This window comes from Xenopus laevis, chromosome 1S (genome assembly GCF_017654675.1).
Source record: "Xenopus laevis strain J_2021 chromosome 1S, Xenopus_laevis_v10.1, whole genome shotgun sequence".
In the NCBI taxonomy this organism is placed as follows: Eukaryota; Metazoa; Chordata; class Amphibia; order Anura; family Pipidae; genus Xenopus; species Xenopus laevis.
In genome coordinates this window covers 101,505,315-101,529,190 of record NC_054372.1, presented here as the reverse complement: position 1 = coordinate 101,529,190, position 23,876 = coordinate 101,505,315, and the positions used below count along the sequence as shown (strand labels likewise).

The following is a 23,876-nucleotide window of genomic DNA, read 5'->3' as shown; positions in this document are numbered from 1 at the left end:
GAGGAATTCACAAAGGTAGAGTAAGAGACCTGTGTGGGTAACTTTTATGTGCAACCCAACCTGCTGCTCAACCATAAAACCAAAGTGCCGTCATCATTATTCTGTAAGTGACATCATTGGGGGCTTGAGTGTTGGTACACAGTCTACCATTCCCATACCTCCCAACTGTCCTGGTTTTAGCAGGACAGTCCCGATTTTGACAGATCAACCCACAGTCCAGGATTGTTACTTGTTACTTTCTCTTAGATCTCTTGCACTAAACAGCCAGAAAACGTTTCTAAAACTTAATTGGCTTTTGGCAGAGAGCCCAGAATGCGTGACCGGTGCACTTCAATACTTTTGTAATAATTTAAGATTTGTAAAATAAACATGGCAATTAGGTGGTGTGGCCACAAAAAAATGGGCATGGTCAGAGTGTCGGACTGGGATGCCTGGGGCCCACCAGAAAACCAGAAAGACTGTGGGCCCACTTTCCAAACTATTATTCCTCTTCTCCTCACTCATCCTCTTTATTCTCCTAGTCTCTATTCTCTACTCTATTCTTCCATTATTAAGACACTTTGTTCCCATAAATAAATAGGGGATGACCATGAAATAGGCCAAATGATTAGTAGCAAGAGACCCACTGACATCTGGGCCCACCAGGAGTTTTCCTGGTATCCCGGTGGGCCAGTCCGACCACTCAACGTGGCAAATCTTTTGGTCCCTAGTTCCAAAATATTGGGATATATGCATTCCTACAAATAATTTGCAAAATACTTCCATTTTTAATGTGGTACTTTCCGTTGAGTATGATTTCTTATGTATTGATGATAGAAATTATTATTTAACTTATAATCATGTGACATATTTATGAATTTGCAGTATACTTTGTAAACTGGGGCTCACTAGTTTTGAATCAGCTTCAACCTTTTGGGGTAATTCAAATTATTTTGCTTGCGTTAATAATATCAGATTATAAAAGCAAGAATGAAATTGCAGGAATAACAGTTACTTGTGTATTTTTAATTTTAAAAACATATATTTTAGGCATAGGCTGGTGTAAGCAACCTAAAAGCGCATTCATAAGTTTGTGAATTCACCACTGGTGCTGGTTCTTACTTCCACATCCTGCTAAATATGAAAGTTACCGTTTTTGAGTCAGCCGTGAGCGGGAGCAGTCGCATCTCCTTGAGCTCCGCACAGAGATCTTTCTAACGTGAATGCGTGTTAGTCGGATTCGGTAGACATTACACCAAATACCCGCCGGAGTGCCATCTGTATCTGCTGCGGCCGGATAACAGTGACAAGTGCTTTTTATCTGACCTGCATTACTCGACGACGCCGTTGAGGCCTATGGTGTCCTACCCTGGATGATATGCGGCGCAGGTCTCCATCAACACTGCATCTGATGGTTGGCAGGTGAGAGACTTATATGTTGAGCACTACGGATGTTGCCGCAAGGGGGACCCTTAATCCGGCGCTGTGTTACTGCGTGTTTGGGGATAGTGCGTCATTGTGGCCTACGCATTTTGTAATCTCCTGACTGATATGGATTATTATGTCTAGCCCTCTCTTGGCCTGGAGCGTGCACTTATAAACTGTGTCACTACTATAGAAGGGGACTTTTACCTTACTACTATGCTATTTGGGCTCTAATTATCCTGACTTCACGATACTGCTGACTCCGCTCCCTCCCCCATTAATCCTGTGAGTGCTCTGGCTGCTCTGTTTCACGGGACCTTTTTCATTTGCTATCCTGCCAATGTTTCTCTGAGCAGTTCTAGAAGCCTACTTGTCTTCATGGCTTTGTGCTAAAGATCGTGGTGCAATCTTCGGAGCCGAGATACTGTCATAATTAGCTATTGTGTGTTTGACTTTGTGCAGGAGCGTTGGTGGCTTGCTATTCCAGTATTATGGGGAAAATTGGGAAGGCTCCCCCCCCACAAAAGGCCACGCCGAAAGACAAGGCCAAAAACCTAGATGCATATCTAGCCAAGGAAACTGGCTGTGCAGTTGCCTTGTCTGAACCAGAAGATTCTAATGACCCAGCCACATTGCATACACACTCTGTTAAAATCCATTCAAGAGATGCTGCACTGATGGAACAATTTAAAATAATGCTACGTACTGAACTCGATATATCTACAAGAAAGATTACTGCTTCTTTGTCGAAAGAAATCAAGGAAATCAGTAAAAGAACAGATACCCTGGAACACAGATTGGATGATACCACTACAGTGCTAGAGGGTCATGAGACGGATATTGATTCTCTTCGTTATCAGCTACAGGAGCTCCACGACAAGATGGAGGACATGGAAAATAGATATCGTCGTGGTAACATTCGAATCAGGGGTCTTCCGGAATCCTATAAAAATTTGGAATCTGATATTACTGAATTTTTTTCCTTGCTTGTTCCGCATCTCCCAGCGTCTAAACTTGAAATGGACAGAGTTCATAGAGCATTAGGACGTCCACCTCAGGAGGGCAATCCCAGAGATGTGATTTTGAAGCTTCACTACTACACTGCCAAGGAAACGATTATGCAAGCGGCACGACAGTCCGATCACTTGGAATACGAAGGCCACCCATTGCAACTGTTTGCTGATATAGCTCCGGCTACAATTGCCAAACGGCGTTCTTTCAAACCTATCACGGCGGCTCTACAACAGAACAATATAAAGTATAGATGGGCCTTTCCCTTCCGCCTACATTTCCTGCACCAAGGCAAGCAGTATTCTACGGCTGATTTGGACGAGGCTACTGCACTGTTGCAGCAATTACGTCTTACACACCGCTCTACCCCCACAACGTCCTCCCGTGAGGGAGATTGACCCATACATCCTGGACGTTGGTAACACTGCTGATAATAACTAAAATGTCTATGCTCATTATATTTGCTTTTTAGGTTTTCCGCTGGCTATACGGTTTGTCTTCTATGTTGTTGACATTGTCATTTGTGCCTACAATATTGTTACGATACTAATTTGAAGGGCTCCGAAGACCACCCTGTTGATCCATCCACAACAGGATTGATATATGGAACGTCACGCTACTGTGACGTGTGTATTACATTCTGTTATACGACTTCAGTTTACTTTTTTACTTACATTCTTAGTTAATTGTTTAACAACTTTTTTCGTTTATTTGATCCGACACCGTGTCCGCTATATCTATGCTCTTTTCAGTGAAACTGCCATCTACCTACAGTCATGCTCTTTGCTATGCTGTACTACCCTACTGTTATGACTAACTTAAGAGTTATTTCCCACAATGTACAAGGTTTCAATTCTCCACATAAACGTTCGAAGGCTTTTAGATACTATCGTTCCCTACGTGCAGATGTTTTGTTTCTACAAGAGACGCACTTTTCCCTAGACTCAACCCCGGCTTACTTATCTTCGTACTTTCCTCACTACTATTTAGCAGCAAATTCTGTTAAAAAAAATGGTGTGGCCATTTGCTTTAATAAGACCCTCCACTTTAAGCTTCAGACATTGAAGAAAGATCCGCATGGTAGATATGTATTGCTTGTTGGTGAAATGCAAGACACTGTGGTGACTTTGCTTAACTATTATGCCCCAAATACTGGGCAAGATTGTTTTTTTGAGAAGTTGCAAGGAATACTTACATCATTTTGTAAAGGTCACTTGATAATGGGTGGAGACTCTAACATTTGCTTGCAGGCCAAATTGGATAAAACATTTAAGGATCCTTCACATTCAATGGCAGACACTGTTTGTGCTACAAAGGTACAAACTATACTCCGCATGTTATTGGTAATAGACGCATGGAGAGAGTGTTGGCCCACAACTAAAGATTATACTTATTTCTCTAATCCACACAAAATTTATTCCCGTATAGACCATATCTTTGTGGCGCAAACGTTATTGCCGAATATTACTTCTGCTAAAATTGTCCCAATCGCTTGGTCGGATCATTCTGTAGTACTAGTGGATTTATCATCACTGATAAGCAAACCTACAGAATTTCGATGGCGATTGAACAATGCTTTACTCGCTACGCCTCAGTTGCGATCCCAAATTGAAGGTAACATTCAGCAATATTTTGCATTGAATCAGGGTACGGTGTCATCTCCAATTACACTATGGGAAGCCCATAAATCTGTATTGCGGGGTGACTTTATAAGTATGGCTGCAGCTCGCAAAAAAACAAAACAAGCTAAAATCAAGGAATTGGAAAATAAATTATTGATCTTGGAGAAACAAAATAAAATTAAAGTCTCTCCTAAGTTGCAAACAAGTATTTTGGATGTTAAAAGGGAATTGGATCTGCTCTATACGCAGGATATTGACAATGTACGTCAATGGCAACTTAATAGACGTTATCGCAAAGGGAATAAATCAGACACTCCCCTAGCACGCACCTTACACTCAGTAATGACCCCACATTCTCCATTATATAAAATTCGAACCAAATCTGGTTCAATTACTGGCAACCCGAAAACAATTTTACGAGAATTTGTTGCTTTCTACTCCAAAATCTATCAGGATCCATCCACTTTTACTGTGCCGCACGCAGATAGTTTGTTTTCGGCTGTAAACTTGCCTACCTTGACTCCTGAACAGCGCCTCTTAATGGACAATAATATTACCGTGGAAGAAACTTTATTGGCAATTAAATTACTTCCTAATTCTAAAACCCCAGGACCTGATGGCTTTTCAATTATGTATTATAAAAAATTTGCCCCAATATTGGCTCCGCATCTTACAAATTTATTTAATAAATTAATGCAAGGAGGTAAACTGCACTCTGATTCTATATTGACACAGATCGCTTTGATCCCCAAACCTAATAAAGACTCATTAGATTGTGGTAATTATCGTCCCATTTCCATATTAAACAATGATGTAAAAATTTTTGGGAAAATACTAGCTACGCGCCTGAACTCCTTCTTAGCTACCTTAATCCATCCTGATCAAGTGGGATTTGTCCCTAATAGAGATGGCGGGGATAACATTCGACGTTTGTTACAATTGCTATACACCCTTAACTCCTCCCACACCTCAGCAGTACTATTAGCGCTGGATATTCAAAAGGCCTTTGATTCCGTCTCCTGGGAATATTTATATTATATTTTGCGCAGATGGAACTTTGGGGATAAGTTTCTTTCATCAATTCAGGCACTATATAACACTCCACAAGCCTTTCTTAAATGGGGTCCTTTTGCCTCTGATAAGATTACCCTACACAGAGGGACGAGACAGGGGTGTCCCCTCTCCCCACTTTTATTTATTCTGGCGATTGAACCCCTAGCAATATTGATTAGGCAGGACTCAAAGGTTACTGGTACGACAATAGCCCACCAAACTCACAAACAAATGCTCTTTGCTGATGACTTATTGCTGACGCTAACGAAACCGCTGACATCTCTCCCACATTTGTTTAATATCCTTCATCACTTTGGGCGGGTATCTGGACTGGTGATTAATTCGACTAAATCTGAAGCCCTTCCTTTAAATATTTCTTCATCCCAAGCAAAATTACTTAAGATTAATTTTGATCTGCAGTGGAAAGTCAAACAGTTAAGTTATTTAGGGGTGCAAATTACTTCAACTCTCGAAGGTTTATATCAAGCTAACTATCCTCCACTTTGGATAGATATTACTAAGTCTCTTGTGGCCTGGTCTAAATTACATATTTCATGGTTCGGCAGGATAAATGCAATTAAGATGGTTCTTTTACCTAAACTATTATATTTTTTCCGCATTCTGCCTATTGAAATTACAAAGTCACAATTATACAAAATACAACAAAAATTTGCGAATTTTATTTGGGCCGGAAAAAAATCACGTTTGGCCCGAAATACCTCTTTTTTACCCAGGAACAGGGGTGGCCTGAGTGTCCCTAAAAATTTTTTCTATTATCAAGCAGCGCAAATTGCGCCATTAATTCATTTTTATAGACCTACCCTCCCGTTATGGGCTCAAATAGAAGTCGCGCAACTCAAGCCGATTAATCCTGCAGTGTTACCTTGGATTTCCAAATGTAAACAGCCCATCGCTTCCACCCCAATTTTAAAAATGGCACTAGCTGTATGGGACCAAGTAGTATTAAGAACTCCATTAAAATCGCCTCATTGTCCGGCTATGCCTGTTCTTGGCAACCCTGTTTTTCGACCAGGTCTACAAGATACTGATTTTTATTGGTGGTACTCCCACAACATGTTATATGTCACTCAGTTTTTTGGCTTGCAAGGCCTCAGGAAATGGTCCACTATAGTCGAACAGTATAATCCTCCACGAGCGGAAAGCTTTCGCTACATTCAGATCCAACACTTTCTGACTGAAGTGACTAAAGGGTGTGCTGATATCCTATCCTCTTCCGCTTGGGAACAAATGTGTATTAAGTTCCCTTGTAGTGGGGGTATAATATCTATTTTATATAAGGACATTTTAAATTCAGCGATTACTTCCCCTCCAACATATACTACTCAGTGGGAACGGGATTTGGGTAATATAATAGACGATGCTTCCTGGCAACAAACGTGGGTGAATACAGCCAAATCCTCCGTAAATACGTTGGCACAGGAAATTCTATACAAGGTGATTTCTAGATGGTACTTGGTTCCTACCAAGTTACATAAATATTATCCCGCTGTCAGTCCCCTCTGTTTCCGAAATTGTGGAACGGAAGGCACTATGATACATGTTTGGTGGCAGTGCAGACAGGCGTTCAGATTTTGGTCCAGGATATTCACACGAATAGATTCAATAATGGGAGTTAGACTCCGAAAAGACCCTAAGATAGTCTTACTCAATACCAATATTCCAATTTCGGACAAATATCATCGCAAGTTGATACAGTTTGTTTTTGTAGCAGCGAAACAGACTATTGCCGCCTCATGGAAAAAAACTTCTATTCCTATGGTTCTGTTTCGCTTAAAAATGAATTGGATAATGGTAAATGAAAGATTATTGAGTATATCTACTGATACCTATTCCACCTTTACTAAGGTCTGGACTCCCTGGATGCACTATGCCAGTCTACACTAAAATTTGTCTAGTGTAGGTTTTTCAATCTTCCAATTTCCCTGTACCACTCTGTACCTGGCTTACCAAGTGATTTATACTAAATTGAAACCTATATGATGGAATTTAAGGTAGTTTCAAACCTGAATTAAGAGCTAACTGTTGACATTATAATGATCACGGACACGGTTGATTCGGTATATTGTTTCGTTTTCTTTTTCTTTTGCTTTTTTCAACATGTATTCTTTACTTATACTACATGATGTTTCCCGATGTGTCACTATGTGGAGTGTCCGGAGCCGTTGCTCTTCCTTCACTCTCAAGACATTTGTATGTTATGCCTATAATCCCCTCTGCGTAGGAGGATACACATTTTCTATATCTACGAATGCATAAAAAACTTTGTTATGAGAAAAGTATATGCTGTTTTTTCATCCAATAAAAAGTTTTGAAAGAAAGTTACCGTTTTTGTGGGTAGGAAATGTGTATAAATATTCAGGAACAGGAAACCAATGTTATCACAACATTTATACCTAAAACAAGTAAGAAAACAAAAAAAAAAGACTATTGTATAGCCGGTGTGTACTGCAAAATATCATCAGTCTGGGTAACAGGTTCTCCAGTGGTTAACAGGCTCATCAACATAACATACTGACACCAGAAATTAAACATCATTTCATCTACTATAGCATCTCAGTTGTGTCTTCGCGTGCTTTTTACTAAGCAACCAAATCATGGAGCACAAGGCTGCCGGGTGCTCCATGATTTGGTTGCTTAGTGGATACAGTATTCAACGTGTTCTTCCGGAAACGCGTGCATGTGTCAGCACAGACTGCAAGGTCGACATACAGCGTGTTCGGGTGAGTGCTCTCTATTATCTACAGTATTTCCTATTTGCGTGCTTTTTAGAATTATGCTAAAAAAGTAGTGATGGGGGAATCTGTGCCAGAATTTAACAAAAGATTAGTGAAATGACGAAAATTTGCGAAACGCATTGAAGTCAATGGACGTCCAAATTATTTTGATGCGCGTCAAGTTTGATGTGCATCAATTTTGACGCGAGTGACAATTTTAATACGCATGACTATTTAGTCCAAATGCATTAAAGTCAATGGGCGTCCAAACAATTTTGACATGAAATTTTTTTGGACGCGCTGGATTTTTCGTCGGCGAATTGTTGCTGCAGTTTTGTAAATTAATTCGCTTGCGGCCAAACGCATAGATTGACTGAAATTCGTGTCTGCCAAATTTATTTAGTAATAATTGCCCAATGCTTTTGCATTATCCATTTGACCCCCCATGTTCCTATATGAGGGTGCTACCATATTTGTGCAGCAGTAGAATTAGAAACTATAACTGACAGGTTGAGAAGGGAAAGTCAGGTTGGCAAAACAGTCAGGTTTAGGAACTTCAAGTGACAAAAGCAGAACTATCAGCGAAAAACGATCAACATGAGCTATAGTTAACTTTTCATGTAAGTTAATATTTTAAAGAGTAGTCTTTTGGTATCAGTATCACTTTAGGGCTACTGGCACACTTGGGGCTGATCAGCTGATCTGCAGGCCCCCAATTGCTCCTGTGTCTGTACTCCCAGGCACTGCATTGGGCTAGGTGCATGAAAATGCATAAACCAGTTTCCACACTCAGTTCTGCTCATTGGGGCAAATTTACTAAAGTGGCTAAGTGACTAAGTTACTAAGTGACGTCATTTCGGCACTTTGCCGATTTACTAACGACCGCTGGTGTAATTTCACTAGCGATGGAGATAGACTCTGGTGCAACTTTGCACTCTAATGCCAGGCTGACTTCGGATCTTCGTGAATTATCGTTGTCCAGGCAAATTTACGCCTGGGTATGTGTTTCGATGTGTGTGAAGCCAGCGCTGGCGGATTTCGGAGGTAATCAAATTTACCCCTTTGTGTCTGTACTGAGCACAGGCATAAAAGAGGATGGAGGGCAGCAGATCAGCTAATAAACAAAGGCTGGGAATCAGCTCTGTTTAGCACTAGCCTAATTGTTTTCGCTTCTCCACCCCACTCAACTGAATTTCTTTTGCTTGGAAGATAAAGCAAAACATTTGTGTGCAATTAGCTTGACTGGTCTCAAATCTATGAATTCACCAATCAATTTAATGATGTAGGGGCACCTGAACTCTAGCTAAATTTCTGACGCGCTATAGATTGCAATCCAGTTTGTAGTCCATGTGATTTACCCCATACAAATTAGTTACACCTATTGAAGTCTGTTACAAGTCCCTAGTGCCAGACAACTCAAATTAGTGACAAATGCAAATAATCACATCTAGGGATGTAGCGAACGGCGGAAAAAATGTTCGCGAACATATTCGCGAACTTGCGTCAAAAATGCGAACGGTTCGCGAACGTCGCGAACCCCATAGACTTCAATGGGAAGGCGAATTTTAAAAGCTAGAAAAGACATTTCTGGCCAGAAAAATGATTTTAAAGTTGTTTAAAGGGTGCAACGACCTGGACAGTGGCATGCCAGAGGGGGATCAAGGGCAAAAATGTATCTGAAAAATACATTGTTGACACAGCGCTGCGTTTTGTGCTGTAAAGGGCAGAAATCACACTACATCACTCAGGTGATGTTTCTGGACACGGAATGTGAAAAAGCTCACACAGCTAGGTGGCACTTGGTTAAAGACTGGGCAAACAATGCCTGCAAGGGCAACGTATACAGTAGTGGGTACGGAATATATTATTGCTGCTGTAAAAACATCACTCAGGTGATGTTTACGGACACGGAATTATTATTGTTATTTAGACAGAATGTGAAAAAGCTCACACAGCTAGGTGGCACTTGCATACCTCCCAACTGTCCCTCTTTTGACCACTCAACCCCCTGTCCCTCTTTTGTACTGGAAAGTCCCTCTTTTCTCTGAACTGAACAGCCAGAAAAAAAACAGTTTCTAACTTAATTAGCTTTTGGCAGAGAGCTCAGAACAGCTAACAGGTGCAAATAAGATACTTTGTAACAATTTTGACTCTGGTTGGTGCTGGTAGTGGTGAACTACTAGGAGGAGCAGCACACCAGTCCCACTCCCCAACACAGCTAGACTATAGCACTGGGCTCTTATAGTAGCAAAGTAAAAAAACAAAAAAGAAAATAAAAGCAGTCCTTACAAGGACTATTGGGTTATTACAACAGTCAGCAGATGAGATCAGAAGCAGTGCCCACAGCAGCTACATACAGAGCACTGCAGTAGAAGGTAGATTACTAGTCAGCAAAGCTAACTAACCTAAACTCACTGTCCCTCAAATCCCTGCAGAGTTCTGTCCCTACAATACAGAGCAGTATCAAGTAGATTACTAGCCAGCAAAGTTACTATCAACTGTCCCTCAAATCACTAAACAGCTCTCTCCCTACACTAGCTCTTCCAAGCACACACAGGCAGAATGAAAAAACGCTGCAGGGCTTCAGTTTATATATGGAAGGGGAGTGGTCCAGGGGGTGTGGGGGTGGTCCAGGAGGGAGAGCTTTCTGATTGGCTGCCATGTATCTGCTGCTCTGGGGTGAGAGGGCAAAAATAAGCGCCAGCTAAGGCGAACCCAAATTGGCGAACGTCGCGCGACGTTCGCGAACATTCGGCGGACGCGAACGGTCGATGTTCGCGCGAATTAGTTCGCGGGCGAACAGTCCGCGACATCCCTAATCACATCTCCCATTAATGACACACGGTGCTATTTGTTGCCCTTTTTCTGACGTGGCTACGAACGCAATTAAATACCCTGCCATAAACAATGCCCCTGCAAAAACACTCAAATCTCATAGTCGCTCAAAAATGCATACAAAGGTTTGAGTGTTTTAGCAGAGCTGATTTGTTATGAAGCTACAAGTACAATATACAGATATCTTCCTTTATTCAAATTCATGTCTCTTTTACCTCCTTCCTCTTTCCAGCAAAGATGAAGGTTTATTGTTTTAATGCAAGGGCATAATTAAAACCCCAAAATAATTAACTGCTTATTGTAATTATACAGTACTGTTTATTTTGGATTTCCTAAGGGAGTGTTATGTTTCTAGCTATTGTTCACAAACCAGTTGAAGCTACTATACAATGCTCTTACACAGGGGCGTAACTACAGAGGAAGCAAAACCCTCAGTTGGTTGCAGGGGGGCGGCAGGATTGTAGGGAACCCTGATTAGTGAACAATTTCATTATACCTTGATAGAATAGGTTGGCTTACCACTTGCTTATGTTTTGGGGCTCTAGAATGAATTTGCTGTGGAGCCCAGCAGCATCTAATTTTGCTAAATCATTTTCTCCTCCTGGTTTCTCACTGCTCCATCACTGCAGGTATTGCTCTTGGGGTGGGTAAATAAAGTAATAAAGCACATGATAAGGTAAATATACCGTCAGATTAATGTATAATACTCCAAAGGGCACAATATCAAATTAATGTAAAATATTTACGGGGAACACGGTAAGATAAATACACTGCCCAAATCCTGTATAATACGCCCCTGGACAAACAATTCACATGTAGTGCCCACTCTGAACAAACACATGGATTCAGGCGCACAGTTTCCCATACAGTATCATTTACACAATGTTACAGCTATACCTTCAGATTCTGTACTGCAATGAACATGAGAGGTATTTTCACTCAAAATCAAAATCAGTATTGTCCCATGCTCATTGTCTGGATTCTACATGTAAAATGTATAAATAATATATATTAGATATATTTACTTGGAAAGGAAAGTCAGTTACCCAGTATAGCGCAGGCAGGCGTGTACTGTGGCTCCACAAACGGTGCTGATCTGTCAGGCTGTTCCAATGCAAGTGACTCTCCTTCTCAGGCTGTGCAGTTTCAAACCCTCTCCAGCTTTACCTATTCACATGGGAGCTGATTATCCCACAAACTCCATGCACTGATCCCGCCCCCCTCAAGTTCTACTCTGAAACAAGGCAGCAAAGAGAGAAAAACTGCTTTTTACATGGAATAAATGTTTGGCATAACTAAAAGCCATTCTTGCTTGTTAATCCTCCTCCGCACCTTTGTTATGGTCCATCTACCGGTATGATCATTGTCCCTGACACATCCATCCTGTATGCTTATTCTTAACATCCCTTATTAGTGACTGCCATTCTTGCTATCAACCCCACACTCATACCACCATACATTCATCTAGGGCAGTGGTCGTCTGACTTGTTTGGGTTTAGCAAATCCTTAGCTAATAACTAAGTTTAACTTTTAGTAGGTGATAGAATGTCCTATTCTTAGAAAGTTTTTAATTGATCTTAATTATTTTATTTTTTAATAGTTTTTGAATGATTTGCTTTCCTCTTCTGACTCTTTCCAGCTTTCGAATAGAGGTCACTGATCCCCGGCACCTGAAAAACGATTGCTCTTTGAGGCTACAATTTTGTTGTTATTGTTACTTTTTATTCCTTATCTTTCTATTTAGACACTCCTCCAATCATATTACTGTCTCTCTGTCAGACCTCTGCCTGGTTGCTAGGTTAAATTGGACCCTAGCAAACAGCTGCTGAAATGAACTGAACAGAAAACTAAAAAAAATTCAAAAACTACAAAAATAATAAAAAACTAAGTCCAATTGCAAATCGTCTCAGAATAGCATTCTCTCCATTATACTGAAAGTTAATTTAAAGGTGAACAACCCCATTAAATAGATTTAGTTCCAATGGGCATGTTTACAAACATTGGAGATAAATATCTGAAGAGATTTCTGGAGACGTTGCCCATAGCGACAAATCAGATCTTTGCTTTTGTTTTCTAACGTAAAGGTGGATGTTTAAATCTAATTGCTGATTGGTTGCCATGGGCAAAATTATGGTTTTGGGGGGGGGGCATGAGGGGGCCAACCCCAGAGATGGGAACCACTACTTTGCCAGTATCAGGATTTGTTCACCTCTCCTATGGCATGGCCAGGCAAAGAGTCTCTACAACTCCCAAGCTCCCTTAAACACAGTGCTGCCCTTTCTTTAACCTACCTCCACTCTATTCAATCTTCCCATGTCCTTAGAGCTCCATATGCTAACAATATTGATCTCCTTCACCCTGAAGCCACGGCCAAAGCAGTTCTGCTAGAAGAGCAGGTTGTAAGCAAAGCAAAGCAACACTCACCTTGCTCAGGTAACTGCTACCTGGTGATACTGACAAGTAAATACAGGAATTCCACACATATAAGGAAAGGAGCAGTGAACAGGAGGAGGAAAAGAAACTGAGAAATAGGTTTGGCCAGTAAACTTAAAGGGGATGAGGCTAGGGTTGTTTTGCCCTTCCCTTACTCAGTACCAGTTTGTGGGATAGAAAAAGCTGAGCGATGGTAGGAAATTTACAGCCTTAGAAGGAGAATCACTTGCACTTAAACAGCAGAACAGATGAGCACCTGCATGCACTGTATACACACACACATACAATTAGGGGGCCAAAATTTTGTGGTGATTTTGTAGTTGGGTTTTCCATCTACTTCACACATGGTCATGACAATGCAGCAGAACCTAAATGTAAAGATTTTGCATTGTGTAAATTAGAAGGAAAAGCCTGTGTCTGAATTTGTGGGCACATATAGGACCGCTGTGTATTTAGGCAGGGCATCCCCCTCCCCCAGGTGAGTGCGTGGGCTATGTGACCTCCAGACCCCCTTCCCTCCCTGTGCCAGAACAATGGGTAGGCTACCTGAAGGGAAAAAGAGGGGCAGGCTGGGGGGGGCTGGCGCGGGGAGGAAAGGGATTTAAGGGGAAGAGAAGCCAAGGAAGGCAGAATAATTGGCGTCAGTGCGGCTCCAGGAGAAAAGACGGTTACAGGGCAGGCCTACTCTTGTGGAGTCACTAGTGTGGCGCAGACTTTGACTGCAAAGTCTTGTCTGAGTCATGCAAGAGGCTGGGGTTGGCGCCATCTATGCACACAGTTGGGAGCAGGAGGATGGGCTAATGGTTGGTCACAGAGGGCACTTTGCCCCATGATCCCTGCTTCCTGGTTCATTACGGTGTGGGCAGAACACCCAAGTTGATGTTAAGAGCCGCAGCTTGGGGTCAGAGTGTACCTAGTGCTTTTATTGAAAATGACTAAATAAAGAAAGTGACCTACACAGATTTTGCCACTACACAAGCCTCAGTGTCATTATTGTGTGTGATAGGGAACAAACCTGGGGAGTAGGGGTGGGGGGTCAGTTGCCTAGTCTGAATCTGTGTGTACATAGTGGGGCATTACATGTGAATTGTGCTCTCTGGGGGTCTTGTGCAGGGTTTTGGCATTGTTTTTACCATGTTTCCTGTAGATATTGTACATTAATTCAGCACTGTATTAAACTATCATGTGCATTAGGGGTATTGTACATGAATGTGGCGGCAAATTTATCCTGATATGGGACCTGGGAGTATTTAACATACAATTTATATATTATATATATGGTTGCCACCTGTCTGGTTTTCCAAGGTTTTTAGGGACTGTCCAGTTGAAACCTGCTTGTCCAGAGTTTCAGAGGTCTGAAACTGTATAAACCACTGCCTGCATGCATTGTCATATGACCCCATACAACAGTGACCTGTCCCCAGTGTCATCAACTTTGCCCCTGAAGTCATCAGCTCCACCCCTGATGTCACCCAGCCCACCCTCTGTCCAGACTACAAAGGATTCTGGCATTTTAATCTTGACATTTCCCTGTAGCTTTTATATATTCATTAACACTGTGTTTATCCTGCCATGTGTCTAGTGTTCGACACTGCAGCATATAACACCAGCATACCCTGCCCTCTTCACTCAAATTTAGGTATAGATTGTCTATCTGTGCAATACTATTCAACTTAATACCAGCACCACATGAGAAAGGAAATGTATAGCTGGGGTACAGCAGTTGTGGTGTCACTGGACTCAAGTATACTGCATGAAAAAGATTGAAAAAAACCCATTGGACTCCAGCTCTTTTGGGACCTGCATAGTGCATGTCGCACTATTAAACTTTAAAGCAAGGGCTTTCACCCTGCCAGCAATACCTGTGTGCCGGTGAATTCTTTTCTGCATACTTCATACCTCATACCATACTTGATCTTACGCATACCCAGCTGTTGCCAGTTGCAACTCCAGGGAAAGCAGGTGTTACATGCAACTTTTTTTTTACTTAAGAGGGCCCTCCCTGTACCTTGGTGGACATCGTATGCCACACACAGAATGTGATCTCTCAAAATAAACTTTGGGGAGGCCAGTTTGTTTAGTACCCTGCCATGTCAATGCTGTCAATATATATATATATATATATATATATATATATATATATATATATATATATATATATATATATATATATATATATATATATATATATATATACTTAAGTTCTTTTCAAATCCTTTTTTTTTCAGTAAAATATCCATACCAGTAGAAAAAGTATTTTAAAAACTTAGCTGTTAATTATATATTATAATTACTTTCAATTTTCATTCTGCACCATTATATTTAGACACATCTAACTACATCCGACCTGTCGCTTACGTTTTATCGCGGCAACACCATCCGTTGAAAAACGCTAGTGGTGTTCAGCCCTTAGATGTCACTGCACTCCCCACATCCCCCCTCTGTCCTCAGCATCTAAAATTGTTGTTCTTAGGCATGGGCATCAGTTGCCCCATTTCTAGTATCAAGTCAGCATTAAAACGCTGGCAAAATCAGGTAATGGGCAAAGGGAGGAAAAAAGAGAAAAATGATAATGCTATATAGTGTAGTAAATTTCTCAAAGTAGTAGTTTCACAACCTCATACACTCTCCAACCTTATAAGTCTGCCTGCTGTACCATGTGTAAGATTTAAAGGGTATCACTACAGAAATGAACTGTGCCTGCATTGTTTACATCTCAAATTCAGACTTTAAACTCATGCATTGTTCACACATGTAATTGTTCACACAATTAAAGCCCTGTACTGTTCACACCTGAGACCCAGACTGAAACTGCCCACATTGTTCATCTGTTCACACCTCAATCAAACTGCTGAAGGGGCACCAGCACTGTGTTACAGTATGTAGTACATTTAGAGTGGTCCTGATAGGTTTTCCTGTCTCCTGCTCTGTTCTGCCTTCCCTATGCTCCCTGCAGTGTTGGACTGGGATGGCTGGGGCCCACCAGAAAATGTTAGTCCAGGGGCCCCATTCTCCAAACTATTTCTCCTCGTCCTCACCTCACTCAACCTCTATTTTTCAAGTCTCTTTTTTTCTATACTGTTATTTATTATTCTTTAGCCTCTCTGTTCCCATACAGAAGTAGTTATTGAACATGAAACAGGCCAAATGGTTAGAAGCAGGAGGGCCCACTGACACTTGGCCCCACCGGGAGTTTTCCTGGTATCCCGGTGGGCCAGTCTGACACTGGCTCTCTGTGTGCCATACTCTGCCTGCCCTATGCTCCCTGTGTGTGCCATACTCTGCCTGCCCTATGCTCCTTGTGTGTGCCATAATCTGTCTGCCCGATACTCCCTGTATGTGCCATACTCTGCCTGCCTTATGCTCCCTGGGTGTGCCATACTGTGCCTGCCCCTATTCTCCTTGGGTGTGACATAATATGCCTGTGTGTGCCATACTCTGCCTGCCTTATGCTCCCTGGGTGTGCCATACTGTGCCTGCCCCTATTCTCCTTGGGTGTGACATAATATGCCTGTGTGTGCCATACTCTGCCTGCCCAATTCTACCTGTGGAACGTGAGCCCGGTAGGGATTTGTTCTGGGGGTTTGTTAGCATTTGGAAATTCTTGTTAGGGGCCCCAAAGGTGTTTAATCAAGTGCTGGGGGGGGGGGGTGCTGTGTTATTCACAGGGGAGGATAAGGGATTTGGATTTAAGGGTATTTCTTGATAATACAAGTTTTTTCACATATGAGTGATAAGTGATATTTCTGCAGTGAGCACCAACCATTTGGTTTTTTGGTGTGTTGCCACCATTAATGTGGACGTGGTCTTGTGGTGATATGGGTGTGGTTTAAAACATGGAGTGGTCAACACTGACTTCCATTATCTGCCCTCCACTATGTAGGCCAGAAAAATTCCGGCCCTCATACCACAGAAGTTGGACAGTACTGTTTTAGGGTAACAGGACCCCTTTCAGCATAGCCCCCTCCTCCAGCAAGTGTCGCACAAAAGAGACAGATCAAGAGAATATGTGGTGGATTCCCCTTTTAAAGACTAAGGACCAAAATAGTGAACTACCAAGGGACATGCTCCTCTACCCAGCTTTAATAAAGGCCCAAAACTTAGCTGGTCGAAACTCTTCCAGGGACTACCTAAGATAAAGTTTGGCAAAGCCTTTATACTCCTACACTGTCTTTATACTGGGGTAATTTGGGATAGAAATAAAACTTCTGTTTGTTGTGTGTTGAGTAAAAATAAGTTTTAAAAAAAAAACAAGTAATTACTTGCAGAAACAGAACTTGTTCCAGACACGTCAACTCACCAAGAGACACCCGATTTTCTGATGCACTTATTTACTGTTGACTTGGAGCAAATTACACTTCTACTGCTATGTTTTCCTTTAAAACAGGGGTCCCCAACCACCTTGCCGTGGCCCACACCCGGGCCGACGAGCCTAGGCAGCAACTAACGCCGACGCACCAAATTGGACACCGGGGAGCGCCCGAATTGGATGAGCAGTTGTAGCTGCCCCCCTCGACCCCCCTTCTGACCCCTCTCCCGACAATGCCATTTTTTTGAAGGACACGTAAAGCCATTATTAGAAAGTATTTATGACTGTGCTCCTTATACCCAGCTCCTGGCGTTGTCACCTTCCTGGCAATCAAAAGTATCCCAAAGTATAGTAGAATATGTTTTGTTGTACATAACCTGTCTTAAATATGCTGGTACTGTACTGTTTATTTAGCACCCAAAAATAATTTCAGCAACAATAATAATTAGTATAATGTCAGTTTAAAACAACATTGTCATGTGTATAGTAGCACAGTGTTATGTAACACTGCAAACAACTGACATTTGTTTTCTAAATAGATGAGCGTGCTTTCGCGTTTTTTTTTTTTGCCAGTTTATATAAGAGACGCAAGCAATTTTAGATAGCTAAAACTGCAAATTGAAGAGCTGCTGAATAAAAAAGATAAATAAATCAAAAACCACAAAAAAAAGAAAAACTGAAAACCAATTGCAAATTGTCTCAGTATATCACTCTCTACATTATAAGTTAACGCAAAGGTAAATAACCCCTTTAATATTATATTGCACATACATATTGTGCAACATTTTACAACCTAATCTATCTTACAGTCTAAGTTCCTTATCACATTCATGCACAAGCACTAGGGTCAAATTCAGCAGAACCCATGAAAACACACAACCTGCAGATAGTGCCCTGCATGAACTCTGCAAAGCAGCAATGCTACCCACTGAGCCACTGTGCCAACCTATGGAGCCAAGCTAATGGTCTGTTGTTGTATGATGGTCTGTTGTTGGATGAGAACCACATTAGAAAGTGGTCCTCTCCTGGCAGGTCTACATAAGACATGCAGGAAGCTCCCATACAACCTTGTCTTCCCAGGTACAGTGAGGCTCAGTGCTCAGTAATAGAGAGATCAGCAGGTCTGTAACCCTCGGAATTTAATATTAGATGCATTGCAACATAACATCATAGATTAAACCACTGCTACTTTTCTTAAAGTAGAGAGGATAGTGGAACTATATATATTTTTCAAGATGACAATCCCTACTCTAATTTCAGTGTGGTGCAAGTAGGTGTATTATATGCCAATATATAAAGAAAACATCAGTTTTTACCTCTTTCACCACTAATACGACACATAAAATACAACATTACATTAATAGTAATACAAAAAAACGTACTTTATTTATTAACTTGTAACAAATGCAGAAACAATATGTAGGTCAAACCACAAACTGAAAGATAAGATCAGGGGACATATACTTAACATTACAAAAGAAACTGCGTAACTCCTGTAGCAAAACAAGACTGTAATAATAGAAATGTGTCCTTGTTAAGTGTAATAGGTATTAACAAATTTGTTCAAAATATTCGAGGAGGTAATAGAACTTCAGACCTATTAAAAAAAGAAGCCAACCTAGAGGTCTAGGCAACCCCTGGGGCTAAATTGAATTTGATATCTCTTGCTTTATCAAATAAAACTCTTTATATAATTATATATTTATTTCTGTTTATACATTTATTTATTTAATATTACTGATTTTGCATTGTGTATATATATATATAGTGTACATTGTACCAAACAACCATTTGGGTTAAATCTTGAATTTGACTTTTTGTATTTAGTTTAATGAGACTGTGTTATAGTTGTAATTTAATGACTAATGTTTGTACCATAGCAATGTAACTATATACTATGTATTTCATGTAAGAGCCACTAGAGGCAACGACATATGGAAGCGCATTGGTTAGCTTCACAAACTCCACCTAAACAATTTTCTATTGGCTCTTTTTCCTTTAAATATTTTGTATTTGCTAATAGAAAGTTAGCCTATGTTTAAGTGTCCTTGGGTGACACGAAACACGTAAAGGCTTTTCAATACATAATGTAAAATAAAAACCTTTTGTACTAAAATTTCGGGCTCCTGGATTCTTCTTTTTTGGTGTTACGGATTGGTGCCTACCTGCAATCGAATTTTTGTGAATTACTCCCCTTTGCTGAAGGGCAGTAAGCGTATCCTATTATTTAATAGATTCAGGCTTCTTATGGGTTGGAAATCAGTGGCCTTGTTTAAAAAATGTTTGGCCAGGCTGCTTTCCTTTTTCATCCTGATATGTGGCTAATAAATACGTATCCTATATTTGTGCTCATGTAATCTAACCTTAAATGAAAACTATACCCTCAAACAATGTAGGTGTCATTAATAAGATATTGCATAAAACAGCTCATATTTAGTGGTATGTGCCATTGGGTAATCCTAAATATAAAATTAGCATTTTAAGAATTAAGGGCCCCTGGCATCCTAGGATTCACAGTTCACAAAAACAAACTATACATGTTAGGTCACATAAGCCAAGTAACAGACAAAAGTTCTGTCTTCTGCTTCCACACTTCTTCCTGTTACAGTCAGAGTCGTACTATGTCTGGTGAGGTGATCTCTGAGGCATCACAGAGACCATCACATAATGGGGGCTCAAGGGAAAAGATGAAAAAAGGGCAAGATTTACTTAAATATATATACCAGTTTGGTAAGATTCTTTAATATGCCACTTAAAGGGAAACTAAAGTCTAAAATATAATAATACTAGAAATGCTGTATTTTGTATACTAAATATAAACATGAACTTTCTGCACCACAAGCCTAATAAAACAAATGATTAATGTTTTCAAAGTTGGCTGCAGGGGGCTGTCATGTTATAACGTTGTTAAACATCTTTGTAAGACCATGGGGCCCATTTACTTAGCTCGAGTGAAGGAATAGAATAAAAAAAAAATTCGAATTTCGAATGTTTTTTTTGGCTACTTCGAGCATCGAATTGGCTACTTCGAGCTTCGACTATGACTTCGACTTTGAATCGAACCAATCGAACTAAAAATCGTTCGACTATTCGACCACTCAATAGTCGAAGTACTGTCTCTTTAAAAAAAAACGTTGACCCCCTAGTTCGCCACCTAAAACCTACCGAAGTCAATGTTAGCCTATGGGGACCTTCTATCTTCAATCTTTTTTTGGTCGAAGAAAAATAGTTAGATCGATGGATTAAAATCCTTCGAATCGAACAATTCGAAGGATTTAATCGTTCGATCGAACGAATTGCGGTAAATCCTTCAACTTCGATATTCGAAGTTGAAGGATTTAACTTCGACAGTCGAATATCGACGGTTAATTAACCCTCGATATTCGACCATAAGTAAATTTTCCCCCAAGACTATGCACATGCTCAGTGTGGCCTGGGCTTCTGTTGGGAGGTTAAGCTTAGGGATCATCATGAATTATCAAAACAGTACAAGTCAAATAATATCTGCCATAAAAGCCGATACAGCAAGACTGATTAATAATCAGAATATGCAGAATGCACTGGGTCTGCAGATATGAATCTCTGCACGTTCGACGGTTGCTCTACAGGGAAACAAATAAAGCTGCTGTAGTTCTGGGAAGTAAAGTGAGGGAGCTCCCCCTGCTGTTTAAAAGTATGATCGTTTCCCTGCAGAGCAGTTAGGGACTGTCTGAAGTTTCCTATCAAATCAAGTAAATGAATGGGGAATTTCCCTGAATACAGTCAGGTTTCTTATAAAAACTGTGACATTTTTTAAATATTAAATATTAAAGTATATTGGATATAGGTTTATTTTTCATTAAAGAAACTAAAAATATATATTTTTTGCCTTTACACCCCCTTTAATACGGTATAAACTATCTCTTAAGTATTTATTTTGGGGCATTAGTTTTTCCTAAGCAAATAAGAAAAAAAGAATACATTTCTACCAAGAAAATTTCCTACAGGTTCAGGTTGGCAAATTGCCATTTTGAAAATAGAGCAGTTACTTTGCATCTCATTATTTACCTCAGCTTCTCCATGCTAATATCCAGGGTCGGACTGGCCCAGTCTGACACCGGGACAAAACTCAGTAGGTCCCGGCTGGCCGGACCCGCTCCCTGCATAAATGCTCTTCCTGCCGCCGACCTCCGTTCTCCAGGCCGGATGCAGCAAAACCACATTGTGTACATCTATGGCGGGGGCAGGATAAACGAGGGTTGCAGCAGGGGGGCCCCCAGTCTGATTCTGCTAATATCCAACATATTTCATTGTAGCATAAATTCTTTAGTAAATTTTCTCCACTGCTATTGTATGGGGAAAATCACTGATGAATATTTACTCTTTCTCTTAAAGGCATACTAACAATTCTAAATAAATATGAGTTGTGTTGTGAAAATACACCTGGCGAATTTTGAACTTTGGTGAAGTCAGACGAGAAGATAATTTACACTTTTGTAAGTATGTGTTTCCTATGGGGGTCAATGAAAGTCTAATATTTGCTTCTTCTAAACATTGTAATATAGGTATGGGACTTGTTATCCAGAATACTCGGGACCTGGGGTTTTCCAGATAACAGATATTTCTGTTATACTAGAAAATCATTTAAGCATTAAATAAACCCCATAGACTTGCTTTGCCTCCAATAAGGATTAAATATATCTTAGGCAGGATCAAGTACAAGGTACTGTTTTATAATTACAGAGATGTAATGGCAGTCAGTTTGAAGCATCTGACTTATTCTATTAAAATGAAATCCATGGGAGATGGCCATAACGTATTTGGGAGCTATCTGGATAATGGGTTTTCCATATAATTCATGCCATACCTGTATAACCTGTTTCCGTTTTACTATTGTGAGAGTACTTGCGAAAGGGGGTTGAATCTCCCAAATCATTGTATGAAGATGGCAAAAAAACAATGATTTACTGAGGGTGCCAACTGTTTTTTCTTTTCATATGGTATATGGATTCTTGAGCAACAAGTATTCAGATAAAGTACCAAATGTAGGGTTGCAAACTGGATGGTATTTTAAGGGAGAAGGAAAGCAACCAAAGCAGTTTATTGCCAATAGATTAGCCACAATAGTGCAAGCTATAACACTATAATTATTCTGTAGAATGATTTACCATACCTGAGTAAACAGCTCTAGAAGCTCTGTTTATTTAGGATAGCAGCTGCCATATTAGTTTGCTGTGACATCACTTCCTGCCTGAGTCTCTCCCTGCTTACTTATAGCTCTGTGCTCAAATTACAGCAGGGAGGGGGGAGGATGGAGTGGGAGAGAGGAGCAAACTGAGCATGCTCAAACCCTAGCCCTGGAGGTTTATGCTGAAAACAGGAAATCTGATACAGAAGACCATGTGTACACAATAGAAGGAAAGAAATGCAGTGTTTCTTTTGACAGAGGACTCAAATCAGTTTTGCTTTGAGGGTTTACTGGTGTATTTATATAGACCTTTCTAAAAAAAAAATATAGCTAACTTCATTTTAGCCTTTCCTTCTCCTTTAATGGTTTGGTAAAATGATGCTTGAAATATCGATATTGGGAGGCCTGCATTTTTTTTCTAAAAGGTGGTAACCATAACCACATGTATGATTAAAAATATATATCAGTTGATGTAGAAACAGGATTTGCCTGTCACTGCTCTAGGGTTTCCCCCTGCCTTTTATTTACTGGCCTGACTGGTAAAAAATGATACTTGATGCCATTGATATTGTTAATAGAGAAGATAGGTAAAATATAGGAAGGCTAGTATTTTATTATAGAAAAGATGGCATCCTACACTCAACACATGGGGTGGATTTGAGCCATAAATGCTGTGGTGCATTTTATGTCTAAAATGTGCCCCATGTTTGGGGTCTTTAAGTTCCTCTGTGGCATATTTAGATGCCCGTGGATGCCAGTTCTAAATACCTATGCCCCAAGTAGCCACCAGATTTTTAAGGGGGATCCATCCCTGTTATAAATAATCCAGTAAATTGTAGAGGATGTTTTAAGAAATCAGTTTCTTAGTATATAATAATATTTACACAATAACAAAAATAATATTTATTGATTAATTCATTTTAATTACATTACATTGTTTAATTTGAGAACCCTAACTCATAAATCTCATGCTGTTAATCACTGTCAGATTTCTCCTACCCTCAATGGCTGTTTGAAGCATGAGTCAGGAATTTGTAAATGGTTGTTTGCAGTAGTTCAAAGTGTTAGACCGAGGAAACCAGTTTAGAGCTAAAAAAAGAAAAACAATTAAAAAAAAAACATCCGCTACAGTTTGGGTTCATATATGATATTAAAGAGGAAAAATTCCCCCAAAAATGACATATGCAACAATAACGCCTATTTACTAAAAGACGAGTAAGACAATTCGTTAGTGAAAAAATATCGGTTTTTTTCAACTCTAAAAATTCTATTTTTTTATCAGATTTTTTCATCCTGAAATATTAGGA

General features: G+C 40.3%; 1 protein-coding gene across 3 annotated transcripts in view; it reads right to left on the bottom strand.

Annotated features, from left to right (window-relative positions):
• Positions 1–12,341, bottom strand: part of b3gnt3.2.S (UDP-GlcNAc:betaGal beta-1,3-N-acetylglucosaminyltransferase 3, gene 2 S homeolog) — a 26,585-nt gene extending 14,244 nt beyond the window's left edge. The window contains exon 1 of one of the 3 annotated variants that reach the window (XM_018239907.2): positions 11,686–12,341. The gene's annotated coding sequence lies outside the window, so the exon portion shown is untranslated. Of the gene's footprint in view, positions 215–11,685 lie in introns of those variants that run through there. The other 2 variants (XM_041580011.1, XM_041580012.1) reach the window with 2 other exon arrangements.
• Between the last annotated feature and the right edge of the window lie 11,535 nt (positions 12,342–23,876).